The sequence below is a fragment of the Coenobita brevimanus genome, chromosome 11 (genome assembly GCF_032717465.1).
Source record: "Coenobita brevimanus isolate Jiangsu-jjx chromosome 11, ASM3271746v2, whole genome shotgun sequence".
NCBI classification, from domain to species: domain Eukaryota; kingdom Metazoa; phylum Arthropoda; class Malacostraca; order Decapoda; family Coenobitidae; genus Coenobita; species Coenobita brevimanus.
Genome location: NC_136964.1, coordinates 6,772,062 through 6,787,128, shown reverse-complemented (window position 1 = coordinate 6,787,128; position 15,067 = coordinate 6,772,062). Strand labels below are relative to the sequence as shown.

The 15,067-nt window shown below is 43.9% G+C and overlaps 1 long non-coding RNA gene and 1 pseudogene across 1 annotated transcript in view; both read right to left on the bottom strand.

Annotated features, from left to right (window-relative positions):
• Positions 1-5,630: 5,630 nt before the first annotated feature.
• The window catches only part of LOC145411821 (uncharacterized), a 192,937-nt pseudogene continuing 183,500 nt past the window's right edge, over positions 5,631-15,067 (bottom strand).
• The window catches only part of LOC145411831 (uncharacterized), a 31,098-nt gene continuing 24,213 nt past the window's right edge, over positions 8,183-15,067 (bottom strand). The window contains exon 3 of the long non-coding RNA XR_013899493.1: positions 8,183-8,272. This is a non-coding gene — a long non-coding RNA (uncharacterized LOC145411831). The remainder of the gene's footprint in view (positions 8,273-15,067) is intronic.

Sequence of the window (15,067 nt, the reverse complement as noted above, 5' to 3'; positions counted from 1 at the left end):
GATGGCGGCCATTAAGGTCACCAAGGAGTAGGAAAGGGGGTGGAAGTTGGCTGATAAGGGTTTCTAGATCAGCACGTATAACAGGAACGGAAGGTGGAAGGTACAGACAACAGATGGTATAGCACCTCCCAACGTGCATCTGTACTGCTAGAACTTGAAAGGGAGACTGTATTGCAAAGGATATAAAGGGACATCAGAACGGCACAAAATTGCACATCCACCGCTGTGAACACCAGGAGGAGATGCACAGAAGACTTCTTACCCCCTAATAGAAGGGAACTGTCTGTCCCCCACCATCGTCTCCTGAAGACAGACACATAGCAGGTTCAGAGCAGAGCAATAACTGCAATTCCTCCCAATTTGCCATGGCACCTCTACAGTTTCATTGTAGTACACTGGGTGAGAATGCCATAGTACCCATAGTGAAGGAAGTATCAATATTAGGGGCAAGACAACCTTGCCTCCCGACTGGGTTTGGATTGATGCTTATGAATGCCCTTTGGAGGAGCCTGCCCAGCACCAGAAACCCGCACCCTCTGTCTAACATCCGAAGGCAAACGTGAGGACGAGGTAGTAAGTTTTACAACACTCCTTCTTGGAAAGGGCATACCAGTTTGTTTGCAAGGCAGCTTGGGGGCCATCTTTGGAGATGTAGGACAGTTGGTGCTCCCACCAGAAACCCCAGAAGTGGAAGTAGAGTCCACAGGACTTGAATCTTTTGAGGGGACCATCCCATGCTTCAAATCTGAAGCACCAACGAGCTTTCCACCAACATCCCCAGGTGGGGACGGGACCAGAGGTAAATCATCAGTTTCAGATGTGACCTGACTAGATCCCTCAGCCTGCTGGGCAGAGGAAACAGGAGAGGTGTTGACAGAAGGTTCAAAAACAGAGACCTTACGTGGCCGTCATCATGCTCAGAGGACTCTGACAAACAACGGTGACGTTTGCCAGGTACAGGAGTAGTAGTCCGGTCAACGTGGACATCCATCACCACCAGAGAAGTGTGTAAGTTTTCAGCCACCGAAGTGGGGCATAAACAGTCGGAGTAGCGGTTGGGCAACCGTCTTTCTCACAAATAGTACTAACCACGGGAACAGTATTCTGCATATCACAAGTTGAAGGAGTGGTTACTAGAAAGGGACTTCTTCCATGCCTTGCTGTCACAGCAGCACCCCCCAACTGGAACATCTGTGATGACTGATTATCCTGAGAAGTGTTGTCTCGTTGTACTGTGGGACCTCCTTACGCAGTGAAAGAACTGAAGAAAAAGTGACCCTGGGGCGGATAAACATCCCTCTGACCCTTTCCTTTGCCTCTGCAAAAGAAATCTTCTCATGGGTTCGAACTGACATTACTTCTTTCTCAAACCTGTACTGGTCACACTGTGTTCATGAAGCTGGGTGAGCACCGTGGCAGTTGATACATGAGGGGGGATTCGGGCAGTCCATCTCACCATGTGAATTGGCACTACAATTAACGCACACCTGTGGGAGACCTTGCATGGTCCTACGACAAGCCCTGCTGACATGCCCAAATCTCTGGCAGTGAAAGCACCGCCTAGGTCTTGGCACATATGCCTTAACCCGAAGGCAGCGTCAGGCAATGTCAACTGATCAAATGTGACAATTAGTGATGGTGTGCCGGTCAATATCCCATTTACCTTTTTCTTTATCCTCTCCACCTTCACTACTCCCTGGTCTTTCAGCCCGTCCAGGAGGTCCTCCTTCGAATACCTAAGGAACTCCTTAGAGGAGACAATACCCCGAGTCTGGTTCAGGGTGAATGACTGGTGTTTGTGACATCACAGGAGGCTAAACATTTGATGGCATGGATGCGGGCACTTTGGTCTGCATCCCTGGCCTCTACAAGGAGTGACCCATCTGCCTGTGGAACAACTTTTGGGGATGACCCACAAGCCTTGACCAGGTCACGGTGAACCTTAAATGCATTGTGGTCCCTGAAAGAGGAACCATCAGCCAACTTCAAAACTGTGAATTTCTTATATTGGTCAGGTAGAAAAATGCCAGGTATAGTCTCAAGTGAAGGGTGATAGGGCTTTCTTGGAGGATGTAATGAGAAGGCTGTATGAGGGTGTTGTGGTACCGACTGTGTTATATGAGGCTGAAACATGAAATATAGGTGTAGCAGAGAGGAAAAGTTTGAATATAAAGGAGCTGAGGTGTCTGAGGAGTACGTGTGGAGTGATGCGTATGAATCGAGTGAGAAATGATGAAGTGCAAAGGAGAACTGGAATTGTGTGGGAGATGGCTGATGAGTTCAGCAGAGGATGTTGTGGTGGTTTGGGAACATGGAGAGAATGGATGATGAGCAACTGGTGAAAAAGATGACTGGATCATATGTGAGAGCTGTAAGGCTGAGGGAGACCACAAATAGGGTGGATGGACAGTGTGAAGACAGCATTGGATGCGAGAGGGATGTCTGTTGAGCATGGAAGAGTGGCTGTGCATGTCAGAAATGACTGGAGAGAAATTGTGAAAGAATAAATGATGACACAGCCCTGAGGGGATATTCTCCTGCATTTGGTCTGATCAGCTGATTGGGTCAGGGGCAGGTAAGGGGATGGGTCCATTATGATGTGGCAGGGTTAAACCAGCTGTGCTGTTGGGACCTGCTGCAGATGTTGCTGATTGCACTGAGCAGTTGACCCTCATGCAGTGTGGTGTGGTGAGGATCTGTCCTTTCTCCCCTTGGGGCTATGATGGGAATGAATGTGTTTGTGTGGATGAGTAAATTGGGAATGTGTCGTCCTGTGTCAGCTACCTCCCCTTCTTTGGGGGAAGCAGCCTAAGTATAAAGATAGACAGATAGACTTTCTCCAGTCCGGACTGAAGTTGCACTTTTCGAAATTTATTCCGAAATATCTGACATTAATCCAGTCAGCTCCTGGACTCCAATAAAAGCGAATTTTGGTGTAGTGAAGTCCGATATACCGAGGTTTTACCGTATAATCTGTGCATTTCAGCTATCAGCTAAATGCAATATTTTCTGGCTGGATGTAGAAAAAATCACCTAAATCTAACCAAAAATGGCTAATCTGGCAATACTGCCAGACAGTATGTGCGTGGCTGGTCCTGCACCTGCCAACCTCCATGCCACACTGCTTCCTCCCTGTACACACACCACTCATCACATACTGTCAAAAAAGTTATACAGTAAGTTCCATTAATTTACAGGTCTGACATTTTTATGAAACAAATATATTTTATTTTGGTTGGAGTAAGTTGTTGTCAAACAATATTCAAATCTGATGCTGTCGCTAGGATGGACTTGTGAAGACTGAGAAAGGGGGAGGTGCAGTTGATTGCTGGTACGCTGTGGCTGGCGAGCACACACAACTGTATTAATGTGTACCAGATAGGATGATGTATTAATGAGAAATGTATGAAATCAGGGCATCAATATTCTTGTGTAGACTCGGATGCAAAGGATTTTTTATTTTATTTTATTTTTTTTTTTCTGGAGACTGCCAGTGACTATTATGTGAAACTTTTTAGAATGTGTTTAGTACTGACAAAGAGGTTACAAGACAAAACTGGTTATGGTACTTGACATTATTATTGACCAATTTACACCAACACCTACGTTAAAGTCTTTAATATTAACAAAGGACTGTACTGATTTCTCACAAACCTATGTCTTGGAACTATTCTGCTTTGAATGTGTCATGTCAGATATACAGATGTAACGAGTGACAAAAGTGTAGGGAGGAAAGGTACGTAAAAAGTTACTGTAGGTATGGGAAAGGGAAATTTGTCAAAGTAAGGAATATTTCATATAAGGAATATAGGTGTAAACAGGGGCGAGGGATACACCAAGGGGAGGAGGGGAAGAATGAAACAGTCAGGGTGGGGAGGAAGAGGGTTTAGAACCCTGATCATAACAGTGGGATATGTTACTCAATAAGTAAATTGGTTCTTTCCGAACAATGGTTCACTCGTTCATTTATAAAGGCTCCAACACGCTTGCATGTATCAGTCTTGGTCACTAATGGTGACTCTCCATGCTGCTCGATCTCCTACAGCACTGGTGTTCCAATTAAATGTTTTATGTATTCAGATAATTTTGTATTGTTTAATAAAGGCTCCAACACACTTGCATATGTTGACCTTGGTCAACTAATGGCAACTCTCCATGCTGTTTGATCTCTGACAGCCTCCCTATTCATTCCCTTATCTCTGAGGTCACTCTCAATGACCTCATCCCAGGTCTGTTTCGGTTTGCCTCTTGCAATTCTACCCCCAACGTTCATACATGTCACTTTCTGCACCCAACTGTCTTCCTCCATCCTTTCCACATGCCTGAACCATCTCTATCTCAATCCAGTATGCTTATAATACCACAACAACGATGGCTTTAATTCCTATTACTGTCAACTATTCATGTTATGAATGATTACTCACAAGGAAGAGGTAGAATGATGCATGGAGAACAGAATGAAACCGAAAAGGTGGTGATGCAGGAGGGGCGAAGGAAGGTTGGGGTAGGACGCGCAGGGATGTGACAAGGATGAGGAATAATGTGAGGAGGGACAAGTGATGGAGGCAGGTGAAAAAAAAAAAAAAAAAAAAAAAAAAGTGGGGGCAAGGAGAGGATTTGGAGCGCTGTTATTAATGCTAAATATTTAAATCTTAAATGTGAACAAGCACTGTCTCTTCACTGGTATACTGATATGATCATGTTGGTGATAGTTGTTCTTATGACTAGCCAAGCATGGTGAAAGCAGCAAAGGCATACTGAAGATCTTTCATTCAATTACTTTCTGTACTCTGCCTATTGACAATTCTCCACATTAATGATAAAACAATGACCACGAATGATGCATGCCAGCATGTTGGAGCCTTTATAAACGATATGACAAGCGAGAAGAGGAAAGAGGGGTGGGGAGTGAAGGCAGGGTTACTGCAGTCCAGTAGGTTCCCATCCAGATGAGTCTGGGGCTGCAACAACTCTCCCTCTGAGGGGAGTCTCAAATCTTACAGTCGACCTAATATGAAGTGATACAGTTACATGCGCAGATACTGCATCTGCATATTTCAGTCATTCGTTCATTCATCCATCATCTAATCCAGTGTTGCCCCATAAGGAGCATAAGAGCCTGGGGCTAGCCTCCTGACATTTAAGATGAGAGTGACCAGCATCACTCAGTCCTGAGTGGCATTACATGAGCAATAGACCCCTACCACCCCTTGGATATAAGCCTGTACTGGCTCAATCCGACCTAATTGCCCACTAAACCACCAAGAGCCATAATCTGGTTATATGGTTACCACCGAGCATAGTAAATGGTTTCCTGGTGTACAGGAAACCATTTGGCTTGTCAATCAGTGTAAAATCACCCACAGACAGAGGGAAGAGGAAAGAATAAAACAAAGAAAGACAGAAGACGAAGAGTGGAAAGAAGGAAGAGGGGAAAGGGCAGGCACCAGGGAGAGGCACTACACTGAATGAGTGGGTGGTGAGCGTCCCCACCAACCACTGGCAAATACAGTAAAACCTCAATATAATGGACTTCAATAGACCGGAATTTGCTTTTATCAGACTTGAGGAGCTACTGGACTAAATTCCTATATATCGGAAAAAGTCCCACAAAGCCAGAAGCAGTCCGGACTGCCTGACCACTTCAGCTATGTTCACCACAATAAGGTAAATAAAAGACATGTTTATCAGTGTACAGTACAGTATTATTATTTATATTATACCATTTGATTAATGTAGTGAAGTTATAACACAGTACAGTACTGCAGTGGTAGTCAAAACAGTTTAAAAACTGTTCATGCGATCCGGACTAATGTCTGATATAACGGAAAAAGTTTGGATTAGCAGGGAGAAGTCTGGATGTCGCTTTTATCAGAATTTCGCATTTTTCAGAATGGTTTGGGCCCCAATTAGTCTGTTACAGTGAGGTCTTACATTCTTTAGTTTCTGCACTTGAAGACGGCTCTCTGGAGTTTAACTAAATTACCTGGTTCTAGCTATCTGACAGATTGAAGTAACTGAACTGTTCCTGATTCGCTGAGCCTGAGATGTCTTTTGTATACTGGAACAGTGTACTGTAAAGCATTAGCCAAAATGAAGACCTCAGTGAATTCTACTTGTTAATTGAAACAGAAATTTTTTAGATAATTTACAGAAATCAACATACTAGGCAAAAGATTACTGCTTCTTGATTTTTGTGTGGATGGCACTATGCCTGGCTAAATCCTTCTTTGTTCTAAACAATTTACCACATTCATTACACTTCACCTTCTTCACACCTGCATGAATATCCAAGTGCAAATTCAGATCATATTTCTTTCTAAACAGCTTACCACATTCATCACATTTGAAATTTTTCACTCCTAAATGAATTAGTATGTGCTGAGTGAGAGTACTTTTATCCCGAAACAGTTTACCACACTCATCACATTTGAATTTCTTCACTCCTGAATGTATCAGTAAGTGTCGTGTGAGACCACTTGACTTAACAAACGATTTACCACATTCATCACATCTGAACTTCCTCACTCCTGTATGTATTAACATGTGCTGGGTGACTCTGCTTTTCTCAGTGAATAGTTTACCACATTCATCACAACTGAATTTTTTCACTCCTGAATGAAGTAATAGGTGTCGGGTAAGATGGCCTTTCTGAACAAATTGTCTGCCACATTCTTCACACACAAACTTCTTCACGCCGGAATGAATATCCAGGTGTCGGATAAGATCAGATTTAGCTTTGAACACCTTATCACATTCTTCACACTTGAAGTTTTTCATTCTTGAATGAACTAACAAGTGTTTGGTTAGATTACTTTTCCAACTGAACAGCTTACCACATTCATTACATGCAAACTTCTTTAAACCTGAATGAATTATTAAGTGCTCATTTAAACGAGTTTTATCACCAAACCATCTATCACATTCATCACACTTGAATTCCTTCCCCCCTGAATGAATTACTAGGTGTCGGGTGAGATGATTTTTCAGACTAAACATTTTACCACATTCCTCACACTTAAAATTCTTGACTCCTGAATGAAGAAATATGTGCTGGGAGAGCTGACCTTTGGACTCAAACACTTTATCACACTGCTCACATTTGAATCTCTTCGCTCCCGAATGAACAACTGAGTGTCGGGTGAGAGAGCTCTTGGATGTAAAGAGTTTATCACACTCTAAGCATCTGAACTCTGGAGCACATACAGTGATTGGGTCCTGGACAATTCCCTCCTCAATGAACAAAGTTTCTTCACGAACTTCACACTCCAACTTCACCTCTGGTTCTTTAACCACCTGTTTTATATCCTCACTCACATCATGCTGTATCTGCTCTGCTTCTTCCTTAACCACTGCTCTTACTTCTACATTCACCTCACATCCTACCTTCACATCTGTTTTTTCTTGAACACCCTCCATTACACCACATCTGGCTCTCTTAATCCCCTCCAAACTTAGTCAACTCTCCACTTCCTTACTTGCCTTACGATCTGCCTTCAATATGATCACTGTTGTGTACGAAATGTTCCCATATCTACTGAACGGTAACTGACAGCACACAGCAACACTGAATCATAAATATCTGCACATACATCATTACTGTTACAAATCAACTGTCAACACACATGCAGGTAATAGGGTTCCATAAATTTAACTATACAGGGCATTAGTAATGATTCATAAACTGTCAGTAAAGAGACTGAAATTACCAGTGCTCCTCAGTTTAACAGTTGTCCTCTGGCTTTCATGCACAACACCAGCAAAATAATAGTAGGTAAAAATGATACCACAACAGTTATATGATCCACGCTACTCTCTTACCACACATCAGATGGTTCATATTTACTACGATGTGGTGAAGGAAATAAACACAGTATAACCCACAGTGTTGCATGAAGTACCTCTTGTAGGATATGCTCAGGCAATACAAGGTGTGACTTCACTCCTGTCTACACTCGTTATTTACTTTTCTAGGAGCTGTCTAATGACAACAATGATGTGTCTGCTTAACTGATGTGACTTCAGCTGTGGACCTGGAACAACAGTTGCCATTAGACCAGCATATCAGTGAATCTGATAGCAATGTACAGCACTTGAAGCACACACAGCCGGGAGGTGCAGCATGAGATACGTGTCATGCAGCTCATGCTACAACCTTAACCTAACAGCTGGGTTCAGCACAGTCCACACCAGCTCCTCTGCTGCACTGACTGATAGATGACTTGTACTGTACATTAGGCATCCACTTTCCAGCTCCTCTCTCACCACTCACCTGAAACACAACACACTTCATTATGTATGTTGCCTTCTGGACAAACACTGGACCACTAACAGCAAATGGGGTATGGGAGGTTATAATACTGCATTTAATATCCATACAAAAAAGATACAGTATATAACTGTTTTTGTTTTAAAACATACAGTAATCTCTCCAATATCCGATGTAATACAGCCAAAGGCATGTCCAGGAAGTGGAATCGTCCGGATACTGGGACCCTGCCTCCTGGACTGGTACTGTACTTATGGACCCTAACCCAACCTAACTCAGAAAACCACCTACATAACTCCCTACTGGACATGCATAGCACCTACTTAAGACCCTATTCACACTAATAAGAGACAGAAAGCATGAAATAAATGAAAAGGAACCAGAGAAGGAGGAATTAGGAGTATGGAAAATATTTAGCAGTGTACAGGGTACTTACAACACGTCCGTGGCCGCTACAAAGATTAACTCACCTCCTCTAAAGCTCTGGCAGTGGTGAAAATGCTCTTGAGGCACATACAGTAAGCCAGTGTTGTGCTGCACTTAATCCTTTGCAATGTGAGTTATAACAGTTTAACACTGCACATTCTGTTCTTACTTGCGCCATGCCAGTTTCAGCCGCCAGTTTGCACTCTGCATTTATTTCTTTGCACTCTGATTCCTAATTTCTTAACACTACACAACACTGTAAATTCTCGTGTGGTCTAGTGGCAAGGTATTGCAGTTTATTCACAAAAACGGGCAAGTGCGGCATCCACTGCAATGAGTGTCTAGTCAGGATGGTAGTTGGGCGGTAACTGGGGAGGTCTGGGAGGGGAGGAAGAAAGGGGCCACGCGTAAAGACAGTTGTTTGGCACCACGTGTCAAGTTCAAAGTACGGTTGAAAAAAGTGTCGGATTTTTTGTTTTTGTTTGCTTTTTTACATTTTTTTACCATTTTGGGGTTCCGAAGGTCCGGGCCCACAACGTCTGGACATTGGGGAGTCTGGTTATTGGGTGTCCAGATATTAAAGAGATTACTGTAGTGAAAATCTCTTACTGCACCATGTCTTTCAAGTAACTGCTACTACACAACCCTGTCTACACATGTGAATGAAGAGTAAACAAGATGGCAAGCCAGCGAGGCTGGTGGTGTGAGCACAGGACTGTTACCATGGTAACTGTGGAACTGCCTTGACTCATCACACCCAGTCTCACCACAACTCCTCAGGCACATGAACTATGTTGCACAGCACACCCCCATTATCCAAAGGGGGTCACATCAAGGAAAGTGGATTGGATAATGATTTACAGTCCTGTCTCAATTCACAACTGGGTTACGTTAAGTAAGAACTGATCACATATCGATAAATCAAAAATCGTGATGTAAACATGGGTTCGATGGGGATACACAGGAGGTCATGGGGGAGGCAGTGGCTCAGTTGGTAGAGAGGTGGCTTGCAGTCCTACCAGACCCAGGTTCGAATCCCTGTTGGGGTAGAGAACAGTTTAAGGATTTGAATTTAGGCTAATGGCTCGCTTGGTAAGCTGCTGTACTCACGCAGTTGCAAGCGCTGGTTCGAATTAACGCTTCCCGTCCGATCAGCGAAGTTAAGCAACGTTGGGTCTGGTTAGTACTTGGATGGGTGACTGCCTGGGAACACCAGATGCTGTTGGCATAACGTTCTCCCTACGTGTCAAGTGGGGTTGGTGGAGGATTAGTGCCCCTCCCCGTAAAACAATTAACTCTAAGCCCTTGACCACCCTGTTTGGGATACATGGCGTCTGGCAATGAATGAATGACTGAAAAACAGATTTTACTGATCTACCAGAAGACCTGCTGACAAGTAAACATATTCCCCCCTAACACCAATACATTAGTCCTGTATGAGACAGCCCTAACATGTATCCAATATGGACGGTGGGTGTTAGCGCCGAAGTGGTGACATGTAAAGGTGTATGGTATGTAGGAGGACTACTGGACCTTGAGAGCAGGCTGTGAAGCCTGTGCCCAGAGTATAAAAAAAAAAAAAAAAAAAAAAAAAAAAAAAAAAAATCTGCCACCCACCTGAAGTATGTCACAGGCTGATCCAAGTCATCACAAAGGGCTCTCCCTGAGGCTGGGGGACAGCTGGAGGACCTGGGCAATCACTTCAGGTCATTGGAAGGAAATGATGAATGATGGGGAGAGTGAAGTGGTACAACCATGTGAGAGTGTAGAGGTATGGTGGGTGGGGAGCAATGCAATGAGGCAGCAGAATTGCAATGCAATGAGGTGGCAGAAAAGTGATGCTGTGTTTTCCAAGTCACAAATTTCTGTACTTCACACACAAGGAACTAATCTCTCCATTTAATATCACACACTGCACTTGCACTGTTAGTTTGTGACAGCAATGGTGTTTCAATAGACACATAAACAGTGTGGCCATCTTGGTTCAAACATATAACTGTTGGTTTGACAGGTGGCACGCATCTGCACAGGTTCATCCTATACGGCCACTGCAAAATTGTAAAAGCAATTTTCGCTATTCTATCTATCTATCTATTGCCAGACGCCTCAATCCCGTTTGGGGTGGCTGCAAACAAATCGCCTCCACGTCGTCCTGTTCCCCGCCATTTCACTGCCCTGCTCGCTATTGTTAACCTGAAACTAGGCACACGAGGTGCTATCCAAAATTTTCCGGACTGGGATTGTGACTTCTATATGGGTTGTAGGAGCACAATGCACCTCTAGGTGGCAGTACTAACATACATTGTGAATCAGTATGCCACGCAGCAAGGAGCTAGGCGGACGTGGGAATTAGTGGTGCTCATTTGTTTGCTGTCGTGCACGTGTCGTCTGGTGATTTTCGAGGGAGACGGCAAATTTGTATCAGATTTTGTGCAAATATAGAGAAAAATGCAACAAAGATCCTGGCAATGATTCAGCAAGTGTTGGCTGAGCAATGGTCAGACAGCCTCACGAAGACACAAAATGGCCAGACAGGTGAAAAGCAATGCCAACTGCATGCTGATCGTTTTCTCTGACATCAAGGGGAATGTGCACCAAGAATTCTTCCCAGCTGGCCAAACTGTCAATTCCACCTTCTACTGTGATATTTTGCAGCGATAGTGTGAAGATGTGAGAAAGCGATGACCCAACCTTTGACGAGACAATTGGCTGCTTCACCATGAAAACACCCTGGCTCACACTGTGTTCAACACCAAGCAGTTTTTGACCAAGAACAACAAGGCTATCTATCCCCACCCTCCTTTCTTGCTGGAATTGGCCCCCTGTGACTTCTTTCTGTTCCCCAAAATGAAGATCAAGCTGAAAGGGCATCATTTTGATACCACTGAAAACATCCAAAAGCAACAGCCGGCAGTGCTTGACACTCTTGTCGAAATGGACTTCCAGGAAGCATTCCAGCAATGGTGGAAGTGATGGGATTGGTGTATCAATACGCAAGGGAACTACTTCGAGGGTGATGGTGGCCAATAGGGGCTGTGGTGAGTTTTCAGTTAGCATTAGTCTGGAAAATGTTGGATAGCACTGATCGTTATGGTGATTAATCATAAACCAGGCAATCATATCATGTATCACATGACTGTATCAGATACCGAGAGTTTATAATGTGGGTTCTATGGGGTAATGTTTAAGGTCAAGGGAAAAAAAATCATTTATGGGTATGATGGAATGCTCCTAGCATCATCTTAAGGGGTGCCAGGCCCTGGCTGAGTCATTATCATGAGTCCCAACCTCTGAGGCTGGGAGACAGGTAATGTTCCCGGGCACTCACACATCAGGCAAGGGAGAGTGAGGGAAAGGGTGATGTGGAGAGGTAGAGGGAGTTGAGTAAAGGTGAGTCTTGGGTGAGTGTTATGGGAGGTGGATGGAGAGGTGATCCATCACTGGAGTCCTAATCTTCATGATCCACTTAGATCTGAGGGAAGAAATCTATTGCCCAGCAGCTAACATGTCAGCAGAACTCCTGATGATGGCAGACATGTATCTGGAGTGTGTCAGTGATAATTATAGCACCCTGGTTGCCTTGATGCTATTTCTCAATATCCAGTTTCACTTCAAGGGTGACACTCTTCCATATGTACTTCAGCTTCCCTCAGCCAGGGGCAGCACCCTGAGCACAAAGCTTTCCACTCGGGGGTGGCACACTGGCAGGACATTATCACAGGCTTTCAATTATTTCACTAAAAGAAAAAAAATCCACTTTAAAACACACACAGCAATGCCTTCTGATTACTAGCATTGGACACAAATTATTGCAGGGGGTCTGCAATGTTATGCACAGGAATGAGAGAATGATGAAATGTGATGAACACAAGAGATGCGATCGCTACCAGTACCATGCGGGATACGTGAGAGAGATAAGAGGGACAAAGTGGGCCAGCTATTCAATGGAGTTGTGGAAGCTGTGGAAACTACGGAGCTTCCAGCGAAGTGTTGGAAAGGGTTTTTGCACATTCAAATGTTGACAGCCATCTTGACTCTGACAGGTGACAGTCAGCTTCCATGAGCATTGGTATGCATGGCAGGTTTTTTGTCAGCCACCTTCATCACTATAGCAGGAACAGTGCATCGAATACACAGAGATAGTCTAAACTTATTCCACGCTGTTATAGCAATTTATCAATTACTATGAGATCAGATAACAGGGGTGTGCTGTACCATCTCCCTTATGAAGTAGAGGCAAACCCTGGTTTAACGATGCAACTGGTTAACCCCTAAAGTCCGAAATTTGCTCACCCCCCCGAAATGCAATTTTTTTTTTTTTTTTTTCAAGCATTGTAAACGTCAAAATTTATGGCGTACATTTCAAGAGCAAGAATTTACACATCCGAAGAGGTAAGTCTCATCCAGACTGATTTAGTAGTTGTCACACAGCAGCATGGCAAAGAAAATAATAGTTACCCTTCCCAGCCTGGCTAGAGGCAGTACGTTGCAGAAAATGGCCTCATTACAGTAATCACCTGTCTAAACTCACGATATTCAAGGTGAATAATGTTCCTTGACATGAATGAATGTTGCCTAACTAAACCTGAATGACAAGCATATCCTGAAAAAAAAAGAAACATTCCTTGGAAAAAAATTTTCATGCAAAAATAGAAATGATACATTCATCAATGAACTCAACACTACAAACATGATAAGAAAATATCATGATATATCTGTAATATAAAGGTATAACACAGCTTTATATGTGCAAAGATGTTTCACTTAACATTGGAAAACAAATAATTACAATGCTAAAGGTGTAAAAAGCAGAGGCATAGAAATGTAACCCACAGAAAAATACGATAATGCATGATAAATTTCCAATAATATACATTACACTGGGCTAATAACATACACACATATTACTATACATACACTAGGTATTGCTACAATAAAAGCAAAGTCTTATTTTAGGTTTATAAAGTACAATAAAGTCGGGAAATGAATCCTCATTCAATGTGTCACGTGAGGCTGTAGAGGAGTAACACAGTGGAGGAAAGGAGGAGGGTGGAGGGAGGGTGGGGAATTTCCAGAGGGAGGAGGAAGGGAGTATAGAGCATGGAAATATCACCTTTATCTGCACATCTGAGTAGGAAGGAGAAATTGCAAGGCATGTGTCTCTTGGCAGCCAAGCCAGGGAGGTAAGGTGAGTGGAGGAGGGGGCAGGAGGGGAGTCACTGCTACAGCCAAACCTCACCTCGGTGCTCTAGTGGCAGTAAGAAGGGTAGAAAAAGTGGGATACATCACATAAGGCATTGACTGAGGGGTAGGCAGAAGGAGAAACAGGGCGGGGGGGTACTCACCCCCCATTCTGTTGGTGGTCTGGAGTCCTCCTCCCTCCATATCAACTCGTAGCTGGGATGGTCTTGAAGTAAGTTACATCAAGTAAGAAGCGGGAAAGTTTGAATGCAGTTTTTTATTGCAATTGCTCTACCGGGCAAAAATTTTTTAGGCCAGGGTGTCAAAGTAACGCAAACCCCCACAGGTCCATTTAGGACATAAGGGGTTAACAAGACTCGCTCAAGAGCAAACACTGCAGAAAATTTTAAGGCCATCCAAAGGTGGCTGAAACATGGAAAAGAGGCAAAAGTGACAACCTACTTGAGGAGGCAAGGGCCCTGCAGGTGAGAAGAGGCAACGCAGGCAGATGAAACCACAACCTCAACGATGTGGCAAGGATTTTCAGCAGCAAGATGAGATAGGGGAAGGTCTCGATGGCAACAAGATCCCTATCAGCTGAATCACCGAATGGAGTACTTGACCTGACAGTAGAAACAATGCAACAACTAAAGGAAAAACACCCGATTGCACGGCAAGCAAGTGCCCAATCAAAGCTTGACGGGAATTACACCAACCAAATCCTATCATACATGACAGGATAGCTGGAGATATGGTGTGGAGGAAGACAATGCACACACAGGGAGGGACAGGGCTGTCAGGTCTGAATGCAAAATCTTGGTAAGTAATCCTCAGAAGCATCAAGTTTGGGAAGGCAGCAACAGACCTGTGTAACACCATTGGCTCAATGGCGAGGAAGCTTGTTTCAAGTCAGCACAACAATACTGAAGCACTGATGAGTTGCAGGCTAAGCCCATTTTATAAGAATCCTGGCTGTCAGTCAATCAGGGTGGGTGAAGTCTTAAGGTGGATTATAGGAAAATGCATCATGGAGGAGGTGAAAGATGATGTTAAGTAGGCAGTTGGGAACCTCCAGGTGTGTGCAGGCCAGCAGGCAGGAGGTGAGGCAGCAGTTCACTCAATGAAGAAAATATACAAGGAAGAGGACTGTCTGGCAGTATTACTTGTTGATGTCTCAAACACATTTAATTC